At 41.4% G+C, this 24,171-nt stretch overlaps 1 protein-coding gene across 1 annotated transcript in view; it reads right to left on the reverse strand.

Annotated features, from left to right (window-relative positions):
- LOC139545066 (serine/threonine-protein kinase NIM1-like) overlaps positions 1–21,606 on the reverse strand; it is a 34,743-nt gene extending 13,137 nt beyond the window's left edge. The window contains exons 1-2 of the mRNA XM_071352447.1: positions 21,424–21,606; positions 9,149–9,259 (exon numbers count right to left, since the gene is read on the reverse strand). The gene's annotated coding sequence lies outside the window, so the exon portion shown is untranslated. The remainder of the gene's footprint in view (positions 1–9,148; positions 9,260–21,423) is intronic.
- Positions 21,607–24,171: the final 2,565 nt, after the last annotated feature.

Genomic DNA, 24,171 nt, shown 5'->3' on the forward strand with positions numbered 1-24,171 from the left:
GCACCAAAAACATGTTAAATGTGGGAATCTCACCTTTATACATAGGGTAGGCCTTTTCCAAGTCAGCTATGAATACCAGGCCTGGTTCCTAGTTTTTTCTATTGTTTTCAGTTCTTGTCTGGAAACATGGCAAGCGGTACCAGAGTGCCAATTCTGGGACTGCTGAACAGTTAGTCAAGTGGCTACACAGACTATTTGCATTGATCCCCTTTTTCTGCACTGACTCTTGCACTGGCTCTATGCACACTCACCAGACTCTACCCACACAAACTACACTGACACTCCAACACATACATACAGTGGGGAGAAGAAGTATTTGATACACTGCCGATTTTGCAGGTTTTCCTACTTACAAAGCATGTAGAGGTCTGTAATTTTTATCATAGGTACACTTCAACTGTGAGAGACGGAATCTAAAACAAAAATCCAGAAAATCACATTATATGATTTTTAAGTAATTAATTAGAATTTTATTGCATGACATAAGTATTTGATACATTAGAAAAGCAGAACTTAATATTTGGTACAGAAACCTTTGTTTGCAATTACAGAGATCTTACGTTTCCTGTAGTTCTTGACCAGGTTTGCACACACTGCAGCAGAGATTTTGGCCCACTCCTCCATACAGACCTTCTCCAGATCCTTCAGGTTTCGGGGCTGTCGCTGTGCAATACGGACTTTCAGCTCCCTCCAAAGATTTTCTATTGAGTTCAGGTCTGGAGACTGGCTAGGCAACTCCAGGACCTTGAGATGCTTCTTACGGAGCCACTCCTTGGTTGCCCTGGCTGTGTGTTTCGGGTCATTGTCATGCTGGAAGACCCAGCCACGTTTCATCTTCAATGCCCTTGCTGATGGAAGGAGGTTTTCACTCAAAATCTCACAATACATGGCCCCATTCATTCTTTCCTTTACACGGATCAGTCGTCCTGGTCCCTTTGCAGAAAAACAGCCCCAAAGCATGATGTTTCCACCCCCATGCTTCACAGTAGGTATGGTGTTCTTTGGATGCAACTCAGCATTCTTTGTCCTCCAAACACGACGAGTTTTTACCAAAAAGTTATATTTTGGTTTCATCTGACCATATGACATTCTCCCAATCTTCTTCTGGATCATCCAAATGCTCTCTAGCAAACTTCAGACGGGCCTGGACATGTACTGGCTTAAGCAGGGGGACACGTCTGGCACTGCAGGATTTGAGTCCCTGGCGGCGTAGTGTGTTACTGATGGTAGGCTTTGTTACTTTGGTCCCAGCTCTCCGCAGGTCATTCACTAGGTCCCCCCGTGTGGTTCTGGGATTTTTGCTCACCGTTCTTGTGATCATTTTGACCCCACGGGGTGAGATCTTGCGTGGAGCCCCAGATCGAGGGAGATTATCAGTGGTCTTGTATGTCTTCCATTTCCTAATAATTGCTCCCACAGTTGATTTCTTCAAACCAAGCTGCTTACCTATTGCAGATTCAGTCTTCCCAGCCTGGTGCAGGTCTACAATTTTGTTTCTGGTGTCCTTTGACAGCTCTTTGGTCTTGGCCATAGTGGAGTTTGGAGTGTGACTGTTTGAGGTTGTGGACAGGTGTCTTTTATACTGATAACAAGTTCAAACAGGTGCCATTAATACAGGTAACGAGTGGAGGACAGAGGAGCCTCTTAAAGAAGAAGTTACAGGTCTGTGAGAGCCAGAAATCTTGCTTGTTTGTAGGTGACCAAATACTTATTTTCCACCATAATTTGCAAATAAATTCATTAAAAATCCTACAATGTGATTTTCTGGATTTTCTTTTTCTCATTTTGTCTGTCATAGTTGAAGTGTACCTATGATGAAAATTACAGGCCTCTCTCATCTTTTTAAGTGGGAGAACTTGCACAATTGGTGGCTGACTAAATACTTTTTTGCCCCACTGTATGTGTATATATACAGTGTGCATGTATGTATGTATGTACAGTATATTATTTCACTGCTCTAGGGATGTAATATACTATTATGTATTGATTTTTACCTTACTTTTTCTTTATTTCATTTTTAAACGTTTTACTCTTTATGCGATGCGCAATGCAGAGAACACCAGAAGAAGATTATCACAGTGAATTATTCTAATGTTTGTTTATGTGTAAATTAATCCCATAAGGGATGGGTTGCCAATTGGAGATTTGACACGAAAATAAAATGTCATTAATTCAAAAATGTCATTCATTAAAATTTAATTCAGGTACATCTGATTAGCACTAGCTAACAATGCTTTGAAAAACATTTTTTTGATACATGGAGTCACAATATCAATATAATATTGTCCATAATAATATTGTGATATGTAATGGAATCAATTTTTCCCCCATCACTAACTATAACCCCTATAGCCTCTAAATGAGCAGAACTAATGCATCCTGAAGTAATGCAGCCTGATTCTCTCCACCATAGGAGGGGGTTAGTTCCTCTAGCATCAGCCTAAGCACCACACAACCAGACTGGTCGTCTCTAATACAACACTGATGTATCTCAGACATGACCAGCCATACACCTTCACAGACAAACAAACAAAGCGGAATCACTAAGTCAATAGATGAGGGATGCCTGTATATGAAGGTTTTCAGTACAATCCTCGGCATTCACTGTCTTAGTTTGAATTTCGAGGATATACAACTGTCGTACAATTCCGCAGCCATAACCAATCTAAATCTAAATAATAATGATCTTATATAAACAACTCATTATGATGAGTGATATCGCAATACAGGATATCACTTGTTTCTACTGAAGGGGAGCAGTGGAGGTGGAGCATAGCAAATCAAAGTGATTCCCTTTGTGAGCTCTCCCGTCTGCCCAACCTTCAAACACCTCCGTGCCTTCCTGTGTCTCTCTGGTATGAATATCTAGCCATTGATCTGAGGGAGGCTAAAAGGACTCGCCAAGAGAGAAGAGGCCTCCGCTTTTACAGCACAAAGCGAACACTGCTCTGCAAATTAGTCTTTTATGTGAGCGTGAAGACACGGCACATGTGGTGAAAAACATAGGCAGACACGCAAACACACACACACACACACACCCACACACACACACTGAAAATGAGTTGTTTATGCATTTTATTTAGCAGCTAATACATCGGAGAGTACAGATTATATAAAAAGTAAACTCAGTAAATCAATTGGAAATGTTTGTGTTTAGGGTATGGTTGACAACTTCACTTGGTTGCCTGGCGATGGACAGTGAGCATGTTTGTCTCTATTCTGGATTAAGTTATTATATAAAGTCATTATTGCATGGAACTCCGTTCCATATCATATCGCTCAAATAAACAGCAAACCTGGTTTCAAAAAACAGATAAAGCAACACGGCACAACGCCTCTCCCCTTTTGGACCTAGATAGTTTTTGTGTATGTATTGAGATGTAGGCTACGTGTGCCTTTGAAAAACATTCCTCTGTTGAAGACATCCTTTCTGAGCAGAGATCCAAACGTACAGAACTCAACATCAAACTAGATGGCATTAACTCTCAGCTCAGTGCGATTGGGGGCAAGGTGACAACCCTGGAAAATGCCTTGCCTGACATCAACAACAAGATAACCATAAACGCGGGGTACCTGGATGAGGCTCACAGGCAGACGCCATGGAAACAATAGCAAATACAGCATCTGGATGAGAAAACAGAGGACCTTGAAGATAGGAGCGAAGGAATAACTGTGTTCTATTAAACCATTGCTACCAAATTTCTGTGTTATTAAGTCCAAATGATTAGGCCTATATCCTTTGGGGGATGTATTTGTAGGCTGGACTATTGATTTTATTTACTTTATTCCTCGCTCTCTTTTTTCGTGTGGTCTGGACGGGGGCTACATTGTCACTCATTTAATGGAGAGGATGAGACTTTTTTTCTCTCTCTCTCGGGAGACGTTGTGCGTTGCGAACTGTTCCCGTTTTTTGGAACACCGAATTGTGACTGAGTTGTTTGGAATTCGGCTGGGGTGTTCAGAGATTGCTATTTTATGTACACCATTTATTTTTTATTTTATATGATTGCAGCCGTAACTATTATCCAACTATACGCAGAGCTGACTTGCACTAGAGTTTGAATACTGTACGATGACGTTGACTAGTACCTTAAATCTACTGACATGGAACTTCCACGGGCTCGGTCATGCAATTAAATGGAAAAATATAAAATATGCTCTCAAAAAGGAAAAATCTGACATTGCGCTATTTCAAGAGACACACATCTGTGATGCCAAACATGCTAGACTCCGCAGAGCTTGGGTGGGACAGGTGTATTTCTAACCTTTCAAATCTGACAGTAGAGGCACAGCTACACTTAATCATAAGCATGTTCCATTCAAAATTCACAAAAACAAATCTGATCCAGAGGGGGAGATTTACTCAAATAATAAATTACTATCTTAAATATATACGCCCCTAACACAGATACTCCTGCTTTCATGTCGAAAAAGATAACCCTGTGTGTTTCCTTTGGAGTGCTGGCTGAAGATTTTAATTGTACCTTCAACTCAACTCTGGACAAATTATCTCAATTCACCACCACAAACCCTAGATCAGCAAAGATGTTGAACTCTCTTACTAAAGAGATGGGACTGATAGATATCTGGAGAGAGACTAATGGCTTATCTATGGACTATACACACTACTCAAATATCCATAACACCTAGTCTCGTATAGATTACACTTTCATCCCAAACATTTTAATAAATTCTGCCACTTGTACAATTGGACCCATAGCACTTTCAGAACATGCCTTTGTCCACTGTAAAAACAACCAAGGTCAAAGAGCTGGAAATTCAACACCTTCATCTTATCAAACGAAGCATTCCATACATTGGTCACTACATGGATAGACAACTACACACAAGACAACAAAGTTTCTTTGGCCACAATATGCTTCCTCTAAGAAAAAGCAATGGAAGCATCGGTTAGATCTTGAGAGGGAGCTGGAACGATGCAAAAAGTAAATAAACAATCCCCAGACAGCGCCTCCTGGAGTCAACTTAAAGCAGCCAGCCAAACTAAACTTGGACTATGCTCGAGACATAAAATAAAACGTTTTCTTTACGAAACAGAAATACCATAAGTATAGCAGTAGGCCTAGCAGATTGCTTGCATACCGTTTCAAAAAAGAGCAGTCAGAGCGTACAATCATGGGTAATCCAAACAGCAGATGACGAGGTCACATATGATCCAAATAAGATACATTTAACTTTTCATGATTTTTACTGCAAATTCTATACTTCTGAGAGAAAACATACAGATGCAGAACTCCATTCCTTCATAGAGGGAATCTCGCTACCAAAACTATCAGAGACCGACCAAGAAAATCTCAACTCCCCCTCCACACCGAGGAGGTCCTGGAGGCAATTACCTCCATGCCACCTAACAAGTCCCCAGGCCCAGATGGATTCCCCAGAGAGTTCTTTAAAGCTTTTTGGCCCCAGTTTAGCCCTATTGTCATGCCAATGCTGGATGATTTTTGCTAAAACTGAGTTCTCCCAGACTCTATGTACACAGCCCACATTACAGTGTTGCTCAAAAAAGACAAGGACCCTCTATCCTGCTTGTCCTTCCGGCCCATAAGCTTGTTGTATTTCAACTACAAAATAATTACCAAATTGCTTATCAAAAGCCTAAACACTGTTCTTCCCAAAATAATAAAAGCGGACCAAACTGGATTTATTAGAAACAGGTACTCTTTTGATAACATTCACCGTCTTTTGATATTATAGATCAAGTAAACGCACGGAAGACCTCTGTCCTGCTGTCTTCACTGGATGCTGGGAAAGCGTTCGACAGGATGGCGCTAAGCTTTCTGTCCTCAGTCTTAGAGAAGTTCAATATGGGCACAAACTTTATTAAATGGTTTAAGTACCTATATTCTCATCCAAATGCAATGGTGTCTACTAACGGTCTGAACTCTGACAGAAGATAAGTATGCTCGCTGTCCCCCCTGCTCTACTTGTTGGGGGCAGAGCCTTAAGCAGAGTTGAGAGGTTTCTGCAGGCGGCCTTCAGCACAAGATGTCACTCAACGCGGATGATGTCTTGCTCTACATATCCAACCCTGAGAAATCCCTTCCTCCCATTTCAGACACAATTGCTCAGATACATTTTAACAAGTCCATTGTTTGCCCTATCAATCTTCCACTCACCAGCTCTATGAAGACACTCTGTCTGTTCCAATGGAAGACACAGGGGTTTCAATACCTTGGAATTTTTGTAACACCAGATCTGAATTGGCTTTTCAAGAAAAATTATCTCTCACTCCTGGATCAAATCAAGAATGATCTCCGAACCTGGATCTCCCTCCCAATTAGCTTAGTCGGAAAGAATCAATGTTATCATATGAACAACCTGCCTAGATTTAACTATTTATTTCAGATGCTCCCATGCTATCTCCCAGTTTCCTTTTTCAAAACAAACAACCAAAGTATCACCAAATTTATATGGGGCAATAAAAAACCTAGGATCAAGTTCTCCACTCTATCGAAACCTGAATCTAAGGGTGGTCTTGCCATTCCCTGCCTTCAATTGTACTACAGGTCTGCCCAAATCCGCAACATGGATCACAAACAGACAAGATTCAATGTGGTCATCAAAAAGAAAGGAGGACCAAAGCACTCTTCATATATTTAATTAACATGCCTTTATTTGTATGGCATGTTCAATGGAAACAATGTTTAAAACTCTGACGCGTTTCGGCTGCAAGATTCAAAGTAGATTCAGAACCCAATCCTGTGATTCATTGCCCCTATGCTCAATTATATTAATTAATAACTAAAGTGGGAAACATACCCAAAACCTTTGTGATTTACAAAACCCTAGTAGCATGGAAGGACTGTAGGAAATACCTTTGCATTTCCTCCCAGATATGCTCTCACTCGCCTATAGTATGCAACCCAGACTTGCCAAAAGCCCTGAGTGATGCCAATTTTCATCTTTGGCATCCTCTAGGTATCAGGACCTTTTCAGACCTGTTACATCAGAACACAACTACACTGAAATACTCTCAAGAGCTCTGCAGTGAATTCAATGTGCCAAGATACATTTTTTATATATATCTTCAAATTACACACGTAATTTCCTCATTCACTTCCAAGGGGAGGTTTAGAGCTCAGCTGAATGAAGTTGAGACCCTTCATGCTACAGCACAATCCATCAAAGGCAAATTCTCATATATCTACAGACTCCTTTCTGAGAATGTGGGCTACTCCTTTACTCCTTTGAAAGTAATCTGGGAAAAGGACCTTTGTCAGTGATGAGCTATGGGCGGATGTTTGCGACAGGGTATACTGCTCCTCTACTAATATAAAAATGAAAAATTATAATTACACATTTTTGTACAGATTTTATCATACCCCAGTGAGATTCCATAGAATGAATACAGACATTTATCCTGCTTGTAAAAGATGTACCTCTGAAAGTGGAACCTATATGCATGTATTTTGGAGTTGTAGAGCGATTACCAGATTTTGGCAATCTATACATACTGCTGCACAGAAAATACTAGATGTACAGTTTGATATGACCCTGTGTATCTATCTTCATAATGCCCAGCAGGACTTTGTTCTTGATCCTGACAGAGAACATTTGTTTATGACTATCACATACTTGTAATTCCTCTCCTACATTTAAAATGTGGATTGAACAGATTGTTGACTTTATTCCATCTGAAAAGCTCATTTATGACCTCCACAACAGACATCCCAGGTTTGATAGACTCTGGTCTCCACTACTCAACTATATTTCAAATTGGACAGAGTGAATGGGGTGACTAAGGAAATATGTGTGTATATACATGTTGTGTATGGCGCTGTAAAACTAATTATTTGCTCGTTGTCTCAGCTAAAGCTGGACATAGCTAATGTAACAGTATAACTTTAGACCGTCCCCTCGCCCCGACACGGGCGCGAACCAGGGACTCTCTGCACACATCAATAACTGACACCCACGAAGCGTCGTTACCCATCGCTCCACAAAAGCCGCGGCCCTTGCAGAGCAAGGGGAAACCCTACTTAAGTCTCAGAGCAAGTGACGTAACTGATTGAAATGCTAGTAGCGCGTACCCGCTAACTAGCTAGCCATTTCACATCCGTTACACTCACCCCCCTTTCAACCTCCTCCTTTTCCGCAGCAACCAGTGATCCGGGTCAACAGCATCAATGTAACAGTATAACTTTAGACCGTCCCCTCGCCCAGACACGGGCGCGAACCAGGGACTCTCTGCACACATCAATAACTGACACCCACGAAGCGTCGTTACCCATCGCTCCACAAAAGCCGCGGCCCTTGCAGAGCAAGGGGAAACCCTACTTAAGTCTCAGAGCAAGTGACGTAACTGATTGAAATGCTAGTAGCGCGTACCCGCTAACTAGCTAGCCATTTCACATCCGTTACACTAACATGATCACAGATAGTGCTGCAAGTTTGTTTGTTTGTTTGTTTTTTATTTTATCATATTATTTATGTCTGCCACCTCTGGGAATGTGGAATGTGTTTTGTTTGTTGATTGAAAAAACAAGAAAACTGAATCAAACTTTAAATTGAAAATTCAAGATGGAAGGGAGTTCAATGTGATCATGGATCTGTATAATATTGTTCGTTGCCGTGAATTTGGACTTTGAAGAGACCCCTGGTGGCATGTCTGGTGGGGTATGTATGGGTGTCTGAGCTGTAAGTTGTTTGATTATGCAGACACTCTCATAAAAAATAGAAGAGAAGCAGTTTATCTCTTGTCAACCCTCAACCAGGAAATACTGGCCTGCATGTTGTTGATGTTAGTTCTGTATGTGCAGTTAAGGTCAAGGCGTGCTGCTCTGTGTTGAGCCAGGTGCAGCTTTGCTAGGTCTTTATTTGCTGCACTTGACCATATTACCAGACAGTAATCAAGATGGGACAAGACCAGAGCCTGAACAACAAAAACGCAGAACATCTTTTTATAACAGACATAGGCTACCCCTCCCCATCTTCACAACAACTTTGTTGACTTGACCATGATAATTAACCATCTACTGTTATGTAGAGAGAGAGAGAGAGCAGAGCAGAGCACTGTCTAGCTAAATGATGCTACCTTTTTTATGGTACTAACTACATCGGATGAAATCAACACGGCAATAGTTATTCACAAGCCATGTGGAGAGGAGGCTACATGTCAACTCACCAGTCCAATAGCAGCAGACAGTGGCTAAGGATCCTTTAAGGTGGTTAGTGGTGGAGAGCTGGTCCAACCTCTGCTGATCAGGCTCCTAGCATCACATCCTCTTCCTTTATTCTGCAATAACAATGATGATAACCATAACATAAGAATCGATACAGAGCACGTAACACAGATCTGAAGTGCACTGCACTCTACCTACATGTAGGCTACCAGTTGTATGAGAGGATGTCCTTTACTTGAGAGGGACACTGGTACTGCAGCTCACAACGCCAGGTAGCTATGGGGAAATGCTCTTTATGAAAGGGATCCTCCTCTTCCTCTGGGTAAAACTCTCTTCTCCCTCACTTTCTCTTTCTTTTTATCTCTCTCTCTCTCTGAGTTCTCTCTCTCGCTCCCTCTCTCTGCATTCTCTCTCTTGGTCTGCCTGTGTATGTCTGTAATTTTCACTGTCAATTTATCTCTTTCACACACACACACACACATGCACGCACGCACGCACGCACGCACGCACGCACACACACACAAACACACACTAACAGACACACACGCACACACACAGCACTCTGGCCACACAAAGCTCCCCTGTGTGTTAATTGAGACGCAAAGTAGTGGAGAATAAAGAGCTGAGCGGTGAAAGGACAGGGACAACAGGGGCTGTGGGCCTTAGGAACAGACAGACAGGCCTCTCTGGAATCTGTTGGACAAACATTTCACATTTCCAAAAAGGACTGACCCCAATCCCCCTACTGCTATAACCCCTTCTCTTGGGGTTATACACACATACAATGTTCTAATCCCCACCCCTTTGCTCTGAGTCACAGAGTCCCGGCCAAAGCAACATTATATGGGCATTTCTACAGGCCTTGTGAGGTACACGAGGCCTGGGATGTTATCAGTGCTGTTTTTACTGTTTGTCAACAGAACAGACCATCCATAGGCTATGTAAATGTGACCAAGTAAAGACAAATAGCATATACCTGGTATACATATTCAGAAACTAGAGTATTATTACTTTTATTATACTGGTACTGCCAGGCTTGAAGTAAGTCTCAGAAAGTATCCACAAAAATAATAAGGTAAATTCCATCTGAATCAGGACTGTAAAATAAAGCATTACTGACAAATGAACGTAGAGATATAGACTAGACAGACACAAGTGGTCCTCCACACCATCAGAATGACCATATCTCTGTGAACATTCCAGATAAAGAACAGAGGATGTAAACAACAACCCAGCAGACTTGATTAGAACAATCATATGAATCACCTTCAGAGGTTAGAGGAGTTAGGATCAGTTAGGATCAGTTAGGATCAGTTAGGATTTTTGATCAGTTAGGATCAGAAAGACATGGACACTCTTACTGACAGTTGTGGCTGCTTTGCGTGATGTATTTTTGTCTCTACCTTCTTGCCCTTTGTGCTGTTGTCTGTGCCCAATAATGTCTGTACTATGTTTTGTGCTGCTACCATGTTGTGTTGCTACCATGTTGTTGTCATGTTGTGTTGCTACCATGCTGTGTTGTCATGTGTTGCTGCCTTGCTATGTTCTTGTCTTAGGTCTCTCTTTATGTAGTGGTGTGTTGTCTCTCTAGTCGTGATGTGTGTTTTGTCCTATATTTATATATTATTTTTATTTTTAAACCCAGTCCCCGTCGCCGCAGGATGGGGTGTAGAGCTGATCAGAATAAGAATTAACATGAATCAAATCAAATCAAAAACTGACTTGCCTAGTTAAATAAAGGTTAAATAAACATTTTAATAAAATCTCATTTTATTTGTCACGCACTGAATAAAAGTGTAGACCTTACAGGGAAATGGTTACTTACAAGCCCTTAACCAACAATGCTTTAAGAAGTTTTAAGAAAAAAATAAGTTAAATAAAAATAGATAAGTAAAACATTTTAAAATTAAAGTTACAAATAATTAAACATCAGCAGTAAAATAACAATAGCGAGGCTATATACAGGGGGTACCGGTACAGAGTCAATGTGCGGGGGCACCTGTTAGTCAAGGTAATTGAGGTAATATGTACATGTAGGTAGAGATAAAGTGACTATACATAGATAATAAACAGAGAATAGCAGCAGCGTAAAAGAGGGGTCTGGGTAGCCCTTTGATTAGCTGTTCAGGAGTCTTGTGGCTTGGGGGTAGAAGCTGTTAAGAAGCCTTTTCGACCTAGACTTGACGCTCCGGTATCGCTTGCTGTGCGGTAGCAGAGAGAACAGTCTATGACTAGGGTGGCTGGAGTCTTTAACAAGTTTTAGGTCCTTCTTCTGACACCGCCTGGTATAGAAGTCCACGGATGGCAGGAGGCTTGGCCACAGTGATGTACTGGGCCGTACGCACTACCCTCTGTAGTGCCTTGCGGTCGGAGGCCGAGCAGTTGCCATAGCAGGCAGTGATGCAACCAGTCAGGATGCTCTCAATGGTGCAGCTGTAAAACCTTTTGAGGATCTGAGGACCCATGCCAAATCTTTTCAGTCCCCTGAATAGGCTTTGTCGTGCCATCTTCACAACTGTCTTAGTGTGTTTGGACCACGATAGTTTGTTGGTGATGTGGACACCAAGGAACTTGAAGCTCTCAACCTGCTCCACTGTAGCCCCATCAATGAGAATGGGGGTGTGCTCGGTCCTCCTTTTCCTGTAGTCCACAATCATCTCCTTTGTCTTGATCACGTTGAGGGAGAGGTTGTACTCCCGGGTGGCGCAGTGGTCTAGGGCACTGCATCGCAGTGCTAGCTGCGCCACCAGAGTCTCTGGGTTCGCGCCCAGGCTGGGCTGGGTTCGCGCCCAGGCACTGTTGCAGCCGGCCGCAACCGGGAGGTCCGTGGGGCGACGCACAATTGGCATAGCGTCGTCCGGGTTAGGGAGAGTTTGGCCGGTAGGGATATCCTTGTCTCAGTATGTAAAATGTAATAAAAATGTATGCACTCTACTGTAAGTTGCTCTGGATAAGGGCGTCTGCTAAATGACTAAAATGTAATTTTTTTTTGTTGTTCTGGCACCACACGACCAGGTCTCTGACCTCCTCCCTATAGGCTGTCTCATCGTTATTTGTGATCAGGCCTACCACTGTTGTGTCATTGGCAAAATTGATGATGGTGTTGGAGTCATGCAGTCATGAGTGAACAGGGAGTACAGGAGGTGGACTGAGCACGCACCCCTGAGGGTCTCCAGTGTTGAGGATCAGTGTGGCAAATGTGTTGCTACCCTCACCACCTGAGGGCAGGTTGTCAGGAAGTCCAGGATCCAGTTGCAGAGGGAGGTGTTTAGTCCCCGGGTCCTTAGCTTAGTAATGAGGTTTGAGGGCACTATGGTGTTGAACGCTGAGCTGTATTCAATGAATAGCAGTGAGAGCGTGGTACGCGTCTTTGTGTGTGGAGTAAAGGTTGTCTGTAGTGAGCCCCTTGAGAGACCACTGCTGACCAAGAGGAAGTACGTCTGGAAACAGATCAAAGAGAATCTTCCTTTGACACTAGATCTGAATAGATCTACATTCTAGTATAATGTATGTTTCACAAACTCCTGTCATGAACTCGGATACCTGCTGCGCCTCAAACGGATGTTTCGGCTTGTTGTTTACAAAGTGTTATTTTGTTTTAATTTTGTGACAGGAGTGTTTGTGTCAACACCTGCTACCAACTAGTCAGCTAACTAGCTATGAGGTGGCTATCCTTAGCAAGTAAATTTCAATTTTGCGTAAATTTATGGGGAAAACACAAATTTGAACTTTTTTGTTCTCAACTCCTGTGACTGAACGCAGCTCGGGCCTGATGGATGTATCCCCGCCTTGTCATCTATCCCTATCCGAATGGCCTGTGCTACCTAGGACTTGCCTGCCAAGGAAGTCATCTCTTCTGCTTCTCCTCCTCCATCTTGTAGTAGAGTAGATGGAGAACAGCAAGAGGATTGTTCCAATCAGTGCAGGTCCCGTGTCACAAGTCGTGGAAACCGAAGGCTGCTAAGCAGACTGGAGTGTCTGTGAGAGGTTAGAAGCAGATTAACATAAGGAATAGCTTCGCCACACTGGTGCCTGATCTCCCTGCTCCTTCATCGCTGGGATTGCCTGTGTCCGGAACAGCTGTGCTGACTCCAGCAGCGAATTCGTTGTCTAGTTTGGCTCCTTTCCCTCTCTCTGGATCTGATGGGCACTGCCTGCTGTAGGAGCAGCGGGCGTATGCTGTCCTTCTTCTCGTTGGCCCGTGAAGGGTTCAACCAATTGTGTCAGGGATAGAAATGGGCGGATTTCTCCATTCTGTTCTCCGGCCATTGTATTGGGCAGTTCAATGGTGAGAAAAGCCTCAGTCACTGGAGCAAAAACGTTGTGCTATCCAGGAGCACGAGTACAGGATATCAATAAGCTGCTCCCAAACATTTTAGACCTGCAAAAGGAAATTGAGTCTATCATAGTTCATGTGTAGAGGGACAATTTAATTGAATTTGCAGACGTGTTGCTGTGCGTTTTGTTGCTGTGCGTTTTGTTGCCAACTTTACTTTGCTAGCTTTGCTTTGCTAGCTGACAACTTTACGTTTTTTTTCTTCTTTTTAATTACCGTTTATATTTTTAGTTTTTCCATCACAACTTTTTTTCTCTCATTCAACTTTTTCACTCCGGACGCTTTATCTGGACATGGTTCGTCAGCACCTTCAACAGCCGAAGCTAAGTAGTAACATTAACATGATGTCTTCTAATTGCATTCGCTGTACTCATAATATACAGGAGAATGATCGCCTTACGGCGACGATAGCTGTGCTGCAAGCCCAGCTTCAGACGCAATCGTTAGGCAAGGGTATTTCAGTGTAGGAAAGGAAGAAACAGCGTCTGTGCCACCAGACCTGAGCCCTAGGACCATACGTCAGGACTACCAGGCATGATGACTCCTTGCTGTCCCCAGTCCACCTGGCCTTGCTGCTATTCCAGTTTCAACTGTTCTGCCTGTGGTTATGGAACCGCCACCTGTCCCAGACCTGCTATTTTCAACTCTTAATGATCGGCTATGAAAAGCCAACTGAAAATTATTCATGATTATTATTTGACCATGCTTGTCACTTATGAATATTTTGAACATCTTGGCATAGTTCTGTTATAATCTCCACCCGGCACAGCCAGAAGAGGACTGGCCACCCCTCATAGCCTGGTTCCTCTCTAGGTTTCTTCCTAGGTTTTGGCCTTTCTAGGGAGTTTTTCCTAGCCACCGTGCTTCTACACCTGCATTGCTTGCTGTTTGGGGTTTTAGGCTGGGTTTCTGTACAGCACTTCGAGATATTAGCTGATGTACGAAGGGCTATATAAAATAAACTTGATTGATTGATTGATGTGGAATTCAATGACATTATGAAGGGCAGCTCAGAACAGCTAAAGATGGATTTTAAAGAACTGATTGGGTCTCTGCTTGACACCAACAAACGTGGCATTGAGTGTTTCATCAGACTTTTATCCCTCCATAACTGACTACAAGACTATTGCAGCTCTATGGGTGTAACATTTATTGACACTTTTGATATACCTTCTGGAAACAAAGCTTGTTTTATAAGGAGGATGGGATCCACCCAAAACATTTGGGTTCCTGTATCCTTTCAAAGCATTATAAGGCTGAGTTTATGAAGCCATTATGAAGCCCAGCTCAGTTAATCCTTACCATTGTGTCGCTGAGTTTTATAATGCTTCAGCAAATGTACATTATCCCAGGGGCGTTAAAAGACACAACATAAGTAACCTAATTTATGTCCCTCTAACTGCCCTGAATGCCTCTGCTGATCCTACAGCTATTGTACACAGTAATCATGTGCCTATGAACCAGAGTTATACTGTTAGCACTGAGGCGGTGTGCCTTAGTAGGAAGTCCACTGTGTGCAGCTCACCCCGCACTAACATAAAAAACATGAGAGTATCTACTTCTGCTAAGCTTCCCAGGAAAGCAATGAATACAATCAAGCATCCCAGAAAAGTGCTAAATATAGCCCACGTTAACATATGTATCTTAAGAAACTAGGTTCATACAATTAATTATTTATTTGTAACAGATGACATTAATATTCTGAAAATCTCTGAAACTCACTTAGATAATACTTTTGATAATACAGTAGTATCAATACATGGTTATAACATCTACAGAAAAGTCAGAAATGCCAAAGGTGGAGGTGTTATCGTTTATATTCAGAACCACATTCCTGTAAAGCTTAGAGAGGATCTCATGTTAAATACTGTTGAACTAATATAGCTACAGGTTCATCTGCCTCACCTAAAGCCCATTCTGGTGGGATGCTGCTATAGACCACCAAGTGCTAACAGTCAGTATCTGGATAACACGTGTGAAATGCTTGATGATAATGTATGTGATATCAACAGAGAGGTATATTTCCTGGGTGATTTAAATAGCGACAGGATTTCATCAAGCTGCCCACTCAAGAAAAAGCTTTAAACTGTAACTAGTGCTTGCAATCTGGTTCAGGTTATCAGTCATTCTACCAGGGTAGTTACAAACAGCCAAAGAATTAAATTATCAACATGTATTGATCATATCTTTACTAACGCTTCAGAAATTTGCTTGAAAGCAGTATCCAAATCCATCGGATGTAGTGATTACAATATAGTGGCCATATCTAGGAAAACCAAAGTTCCAAAGGCTGGGCCAAATATAGTGTATAAGAGGTCATACAAAAGGTTTTGTAATGATTCCTATGTTGTTGATGTAAATAATATTTGTTGGTTTGTGATGTGTAATGAGGCGCAACCAGATGCTGCACTTGACACATTTATGAAATTGTTTATTCCAGTTACTAGTAAGCAAGCACCCATTAAGAAAATTATTGTAAAACTGTTAAATCCCTGTAGATTGATGAGGAATTGAAAAATATTATGGTTGAGAGGGATGAGGCAAAAGGAATGGCAAATAAGTCTGGCTGCACAACCGATTGGCAAACGTACTGCAAATTGAGAAATCATGTGACTAAACTGAATAAAAAGAAGAATAACTATACTATGAAACAAATATAAATAAAGAATGATAATAAAAGGCTTTGGAGCACCTTAAATGACATTTTGGGCAAAAAGGCAAACTCAGCTCCATCGTTCATTGAATCAGAAGGATCATTCATTACAAAACCCACTGATATTGCCAACTACTTTAATGATTTTTTCATTGGCAAGATAAGTAAACTTAGGCATGACATGCCAGCAACAAACGCTGGCACTACACATCCAAGTATAATTTATTAAATTATGAAAGACAAGCATTGTAATTTTGGATTTCGTGAAGTTATTGTGGAAGAAGTGAAAAACAAATAATAGCGGACAACATAATTCCGCTACCCAAGAATAGTAAAGCCCCCTTTACTGGCTCAAATAGCTGATCAATCAGCCTGTTACCAACCCTTAGAAAATGTTTGGGAAAAATTGTGTTTAACCAGATACAATGCTGTTTTACTGTGAACAAGTTGACAACAGACTTTCAGCACACTTATAGGAAAGGGCATTCAACAAGCACGGCACTTCCACAAATTACTGATGATTGGCTGAGAGAAATGGATGATAAGAAGATTGTGGGAGCTGTTTTGTTAGACTTCAGTACGGCTTTTGACATTATCAATCATAGTCTGCTGATGGAAAAACGTATGTGTTATGGCTTTACACACCCTGCTATATTGTTATTAAAGTGTTACCTGTCCAACAGGACACAGAGGGTGTTCTTTAATAGAAGTCTCGCCAACATAATCCAAGTAGAATAAGGAATTCCCCAGGGCAGCGGTCTAGGCCACTTATTTAACTTATTTAAGTTGAGGTGACTAAACTGCTTGGAGTAACCCTGGATTGTAAACTGTCATGGACAAAACATGTTGATACAACAGTAGCTAAGATGGGGAGAAGTCTGTCCATATTAAAGTGCTCCTCTGCCTTTTAAACAACACTATCAACAAGGCAGGGGTCCCAAAGGCTCTAGTTTTGTCACACTTGGACTACTGTTCAGCCCTGTGGTCAGGTGCCACAAAGAGGGACCTCAGAAAATTACGATTGGCTCAGAACAGGGCAGCAGGGCTGGCACTTAAATGTACATGGAGAGCTAACATAAATAAAATGCATATAAATCTCGCATGGCTCAAAGTGGAGGAGAGATTGACTTCATCTATACTTGTTTTGTAGGAAGTGTTGACATGCTGAATGCATCGAGGTGTCTGTTTAAACAACTAGCACACAGCTCAGACACCTGTGCATACCCCACAAGACATGCCAGGGTCTCTTCGCAATCCCCAAGTCAAGAACAGTCTATGGGAGGCACACAGTATTACATAGAGCCATGGCTACATGGAACTCTATTCCACATCAGGTAACTGATGCAAGCAGTAGAATCAGATTTTTTAAAACGGATACAAATACACCTTATTTAAGGAACGGCGTTCAGTTGTAAATCATGCAGCACGTTAAATCAAGATCGCAGATCTTAGAGTAACAACAAATGTCGGTACATAGAAGTGTCTTATATCGGCTGAAAGCTTAAATTCTTGTTAATATAACTGCACTGTCCAATTTACAGTAGCTATTACTGCGAAAAAATGCCATGCTATTGTTTGAGGAGAGCTCCTAACAACAAAACATTTTTCAACGCGATAGGTTTGATAAAATCACCTCTGAAGATGAAATGTGTACTTACATTCTGAAATCTTGCTCTGATTTATAATCCAAAGAGTCCCAGAGATAACATGAAGTGTCGTTTTGTTAGATAAAATCATTTTTCATATCCTAAAAAGGTCCATATAGCACGTGAGATCGATTTTGTATTTCCACTCGTTCAATTTGCAAAGAAAGGAATCTGTGAAAATCTCACCCTAAACGTTATTTGAATGAGTCAAATCACATCCGTATGTATTCCTCAGAGATCCTAGAAGGTAACAAGACTTCACTTTCATTAGGTTTGTAGTATATCCTATAAGACAACATATTTGGTCAGAGAGCGACGCCTTCATGGCACGCCGATGACGCGGGCAGCCATCCTTTGAAGGGCTGTATCTTTGTCAAATAAGCACTAATTGGGGTCAAACAAAGCTAGCTAGATAGCCAATGAGCTGGGCTTTACAGGAGTATCCGGAAACCCTGTCTCAAAATGTAGGCGCAAACCTTTTGCGACAGCATGCCTTTTCCTTTTGGACACAACGTATACGAATATTCAGAGTTATGAAGTTATGAAAACTGGGTTTTTTGCAAATGTTGAACTTATAATATGGCTACTAATACTTGGAAAGCTAATTCAAAGTCCAAGTATACGGATTTGACGATATTCTTGCAGAAAAATGTAATATGAATGCGAATGTCTCATTCACGATTTTCCCAAATGTACCTGGGGACTTGACACTAAACGTCTTGCTGTTCAGTCATTTTTTATGTTATCTATCTAACACTTTGCACATACACTGCTGTCATCTTGTGGACACTATCGGAATTACAACCAGAGTGATGGCTATAAATATGACCTTTCTCTTGCATTTCAAAGATGGAGGTAGAAAAAGACAGGTTGGTTTTTTCTTTGTATTTTCTTCTACCAGATCTATTGTGTTATATTCTCCTACATTCATTTCACATTTCCACAAACTTCAAAGTGTGTCCTTTCAAATGGTACCAAGAACATGCATATCCTTGCTTCAGGGCCTGAGCTACAGGCAGTTAGATTTGGGTATGTCATTTAGGCAAGAATCGAAAAAAAGGGGGCTATCCCTAATTCGGATTTTTGGAACAGCAGGTACTGCGAAGACACACACACATAGCTAATTTTCGCCCAACATCGGACACCCCTAACTTCAGACACTCTCTAGCGGTTAGCGGATTAAATCACCTCGAGTTCAACATTTAAATGGACTAGCAAGCTGACCCTCAATTTTTATTGCAAAATTAGGTTTTGAGAGTTTTCAAAAAAGTTAGATATATACACATTTTGTGGGACACGCTCTATATTGTAATATTCGACTGTGCGACAGACCACACATCATTTAATATCCAACTTTTTACCTCTGAAATATAAGATTTCAGGCAAGTATTTTTTTTTTTACCAGAAGACGAGCCAACTAGTCAACTATCTAGTAAACACCTCGGATACGAGGTTGGTGCCTCCTTTTTTAACATAATTAGACGGATATATCTTGTAATTGAACAAAATAGTAAGGTGGCCAATAACTTGGGACCGTATGCCGATAATACGGGACTTATGTTTTTTGCTAAACCACTTATCAAAAAGCTGATAGTAGTAGTATTTCCACTGAAATGTCAAACATGCTAATTATGAACCCATTAGCTAACATTTTAACGACACCAATAATCACAAAACATTGATGGCTTCGTCACAAGTTAACACTGTTGAAGGTAATATATTTCTTAAACAAATCAAATCAAATTGTAGTTGTCACATGCGCCGAATACAACAGGTATAGATAGACCTTACAGTGAAATGCTTATTTACAAGCCCTTAATCAACAATGTAGTTGAATATGCCGAATATGCCGATAATACGGGGTGCAGCGCTACACATGATAAGACACTCACTATTCACACACATATACATAAATGTTGTATTGTAAATATGTGATAGTGGAGTAGTGGCCTAAAGGAACATTCTAAATGTATTGGGTAAAGTTTTATGAATTGTAATGTCATGTAATATTTGAAGATGTATATAACTGCCTTAATGTTGGAAGAGTAGCTGCTAAAAGAAATCATTAATAAATACAAAAACAAATGTTCTTTCAGTGTTTCCCAAATATACATTTAGTAGCTTAACTCTGCTACCACTGCTGGAAAGAAACTCCTAGGGGAAACACTGGTTTTGTGCTCTGTTCGTGATGGAAGAGACAGAAAAATTGAGACATCAAGTCTGTTATTCTGGCCTACATGTGTACACACACACACACACACACACACACACACACACACACACACACACACACACACACACACACACACACACACACACACACACACACACACACACACACACACATATATCCCCAGGGCGCCGAATAAGTTACCATGACGCTGTACACATGGAGAGAGGTGTTTTCACACCGCTGTAATTACTCCGGGGAGCACACACATGCCAAATAAAATCACTTGGACGAGATATCACTAGTGACACATTCATTGTAATTCAAGTAAGTCCAATAATCAGTATCCTATCCATGATGCATCATCAAAGCATAAGTGGTAGGTAGTGAATTCCAGCCAGGGCAATGAAAACAGATTAAAGAAGATGATATTCTACATTACATTTAGCATACACATGTTCTATTCAACTCTATGGTCTCTACCTCATCATGAATCTATTTGGGGCATCTTATTGAATAAATGCAATGATCTACAAAATAGAGAAAAAGAAAAAGGATTAAGAAGTTATAAAGTGCCTTGATTTCATAGTGCTTTGCGTATGGATAAAAGATGAATCCAGGACGAAGCCGAAGTTTGGCCCATTACGTTCTTTGAACAGTGACAAGAGCCATTTCCGCTGCATTGTGTCTCCTCTATTATCTAATCTGAACACTTTAAAGCAGCTTTTATCCAAGACATGTCAGAGAAATGTTTAATGTGCTACGACTGATGAAGCATCAAAGGCAAAGGAAACAGCTGACAGTTTGCCTAACAGACACACAACAGTACACGCAGTCTGCTGGACCATTTCCCTCTACGTCACACAACAGTATAGGCTACCTACGTTTTAGTGTTTATAGTAGTCCTATTCACCGCAGTGGTTATGTATTTATAATGGGGTGGATCAGAAGCATCTTTTTAACCCCCAGACCAAACAACTAAGCTTTAGCTCAGGATGAAGAAGGCATTCTTAGATTTCTCAGACAACCCATGTTTGCTACCAGGGCAGTTGCACATTTTTGTTCACAAATCAGGTATAAAGACCACACAAATAATTTACCCCATCCTCATTCCTGATTCCACATTAGGTAGGTTTGAATCAAATATCCCCTTCATCATATTTTACACACACAGTCTCCCTCCACATTAGAGCATCAGTCTAATCAGTAATGCTCAGTTAATCTTCGTTATCTAAGGCACAGTGTGCCTCAAGTCAATGCTATTACATAGGCCTAACTTCTGGCTTTTGCTAAATTCCCAGTAGTGTATAAGCAACCAACCAGCCAGAAGCGGTGTCATCTAGACATAAGCATCGTGAGAATGCATTCCCCAGAATATTGCTATTCAATTTACGTAGGCTACATAAGCCTGTTGGACAACCTGTCATCTATGCACTTGCATAAGACACAACGAAACACCCATATCCCCTTACCTTTCTGACTGGACTACATGCAGACGGCGATTCAACGAGCGTATGGGCAAAATCGCCGAAATAATTAATTTCGGAGGACACCTCTTTTCCCCTGTAGCGTTGTCACAGATGACTATTGCCACTTCGCTTCCCCACCAGCCAGCTCGCAACATAGGAATCCCAATGAGTGACAGTTTCTGTTAAGAATTAGGTACGGCATGGGGTGTTACCTGTGCTCTCTTTAACCAATGGGAACTGTGCATAAAACACGATCGAGGAACATGAGTTGTCACTTGTTACCACAGCCACAAAGTCAAAATGGTCTAAATCCCAACAATTCATGAAAACAAAATTCATGAAATTCATGTAAATGTGCTTTTTTGGTCTTAATTAAAGGTTAGGGTTAGGAATAAGGTTAGCAGTGTGGTTAATGTTAGGGTTAAGGTTAGAGTTAGGTTTAAAATCTGATTTCAAGAAAATAAATTGTTGAAATAGGCGGGGTTTAGGCATTTGTGGTTGCAGTAACAAGTGATGACCAGGAAGCCTGCTGTAATGCAAGCTCATGGATAAATTAAGCACCACGGGAGCTCTCCATGGTACTACAGAACTTGCCCAAAGGAGCTAAAGTGTGATGGTAGGCTATAGATAGGTATTCACCACCAGGTTGGTTAGGCTACCATATCATAACACTTGTCTTTGCATTATTATTCACTATTATCTAATGTATGGCTTTTTGTTTTTCACCCCAATTTTTTTTCTCAAATAAAAAATATTGCAATTAAACTGTGTAAGGCCTCTCTCCTAGTTGTTTCATGTATCTGTTGGCAACCTGTCTGACAGAAGTGATTAGCTGAAAACAAACACACATATTGTAAACACTATTTAAGCAAATTCTCTTTGGTGTAACGCTTGTGGGTTAGTTGTTCTTAAACGAAAACATATGTCAAATCAAATTGTATTAGTTACATGTGCCGGATACAACAGTTGTAGACCTTACAGTGAAATGCTTACTTACGAGCCCATAACCAACAATTCAGTTTAAAAAATATATAGATAAGAATAAGAGATAAAAGTAACAAGTAATTAAAGAGCAGCAGTAAAATAACTATAGGGAGACTATATACAGGGGGGTACCGATACAGAGTCAATGTGCGGGGGCACATTGAGGTAGTATGTACATGTAGGTAGAGTTATTAAAGTGAGTATGCGTAGATGACATCAGAGAGTAGCAGTGGTGTGGGGGGGGCACTGCAAATAGTCTGGGTAGCCATTTGACTAGATGTTCAGGAGTCTTATGGCTTGGGGGTAGAAGCCTCTTATTTAGAAGCCTCTTGGACCTAGACTTGGCGCTCCGGTACTGGTTGCCGTGCGGTAGCAAAGAGAACAGTCTATGACTAGGGTGGCTGGAGTCTTTGACAAATTTTTGGGCCTTCCTCTGACATCGCCTGGTATAGAGGCCCTGGATGGCAGGAAGCTTGGCCCCAGTGATGTACTGGGCCATTCCTAATACCCTCTGTAGTGTCTTGCGGTCAAAGGCCGAGCAGTTGCCATACCAGGCAGTGATGCAACTAGTTAGGATGCTCTTGATGGTGCAGCTGCAGAACCTTTTGAGGATCTGAGGACCCATGCCAAATCTTTTCTGTCTCCTGCGGGGCAATAGATTTTGTCGTGCCCTCTTCACATTGCTTCATTGCTATGGATAAATAATTAATAGTTTTGTTGTAACAAACGGAGGATATTAAATCAGAAAGAGCAGCAGTGCCTTAACTTTATTAGATAGGCAATCATCAGTGCTTGACTTGGGCACCTCAAATGTTCTTCTGCTTGAGTTCCAACACCTCTTATAAAATATTAGCTTTATAATATTGCTGGGTTCTGGGACCTAAAAATAATTCCTGTCGGTACCCAAAATGAATAGCCTAATGGCATCTATATCAGTCCACTATATCAAGCACGGGATATATCATGTTTGGTTTCACTGCTGAGGGGATATGGTGTGTCTTTTAAGTGTTTGGTTTCACTGCTGAGGGGATATGGTGTGTCTTTTAAGTGTTTGGTTTCACTGCTGAGGGGATATGGTGTGTCTTTTAAGTGTTTGGTTTCACTGCTGAGGGGATATGGTGTGTCTTTTAAGTGTTTGGTTTCACTGCTGAGGGGATATGGTGTGTCTTTTAAGTGTTTGGTTTCACTGCTGAGGGGATATGGTGTGTCTTTTAAGTGTTTGGTTTCACTGCTGAGGGGATATGGTGTGTCTTTTAAGTGTTTGGACCGCAGCCCATGAGTTGTTTCTAACCATGTGACCTGACCAGGAAAAACATGTGACTCCAACTAGAGTTTTACTGACTGTGTGGTCAGGAAAAATGACTGGTTTAACCTATAGGCATATACAGATGTAGGTTCTTAATTTGAGAACAAAGTGTTTGGAGGGGACAGAGTTTTTGACACCATTATCACTGCTGTTGATATGGACAACTCAGCCCTGCTTGGGCTGGGGCGGGAGCAGTTGGAGGATCCCATCTCTGACAGCAAAAAGATAACCAGCATTATGAAAACCATAACATCATCACTGGCAAGAAACAATGCATATCTGGCTATCCAGGTGACACCTCAGCCATACTCTACCACAGTAGAGCAGATAGGAAGCGTTGACCTTTCTGTAGAGAGCAGCTCCAGCTCCCTTAGCTGTGCAGCAGAGGCAGCAGTGGACCTGCCAATATTCCCAGACATGGAGGACTTCATCGCAGTGCAGGCTAAACCTAGATAGGTATG

This window comes from Salvelinus alpinus, chromosome 19 (genome assembly GCF_045679555.1).
Source record: "Salvelinus alpinus chromosome 19, SLU_Salpinus.1, whole genome shotgun sequence".
NCBI lineage: Eukaryota > Metazoa > Chordata > Actinopteri > Salmoniformes > Salmonidae > Salvelinus > Salvelinus alpinus.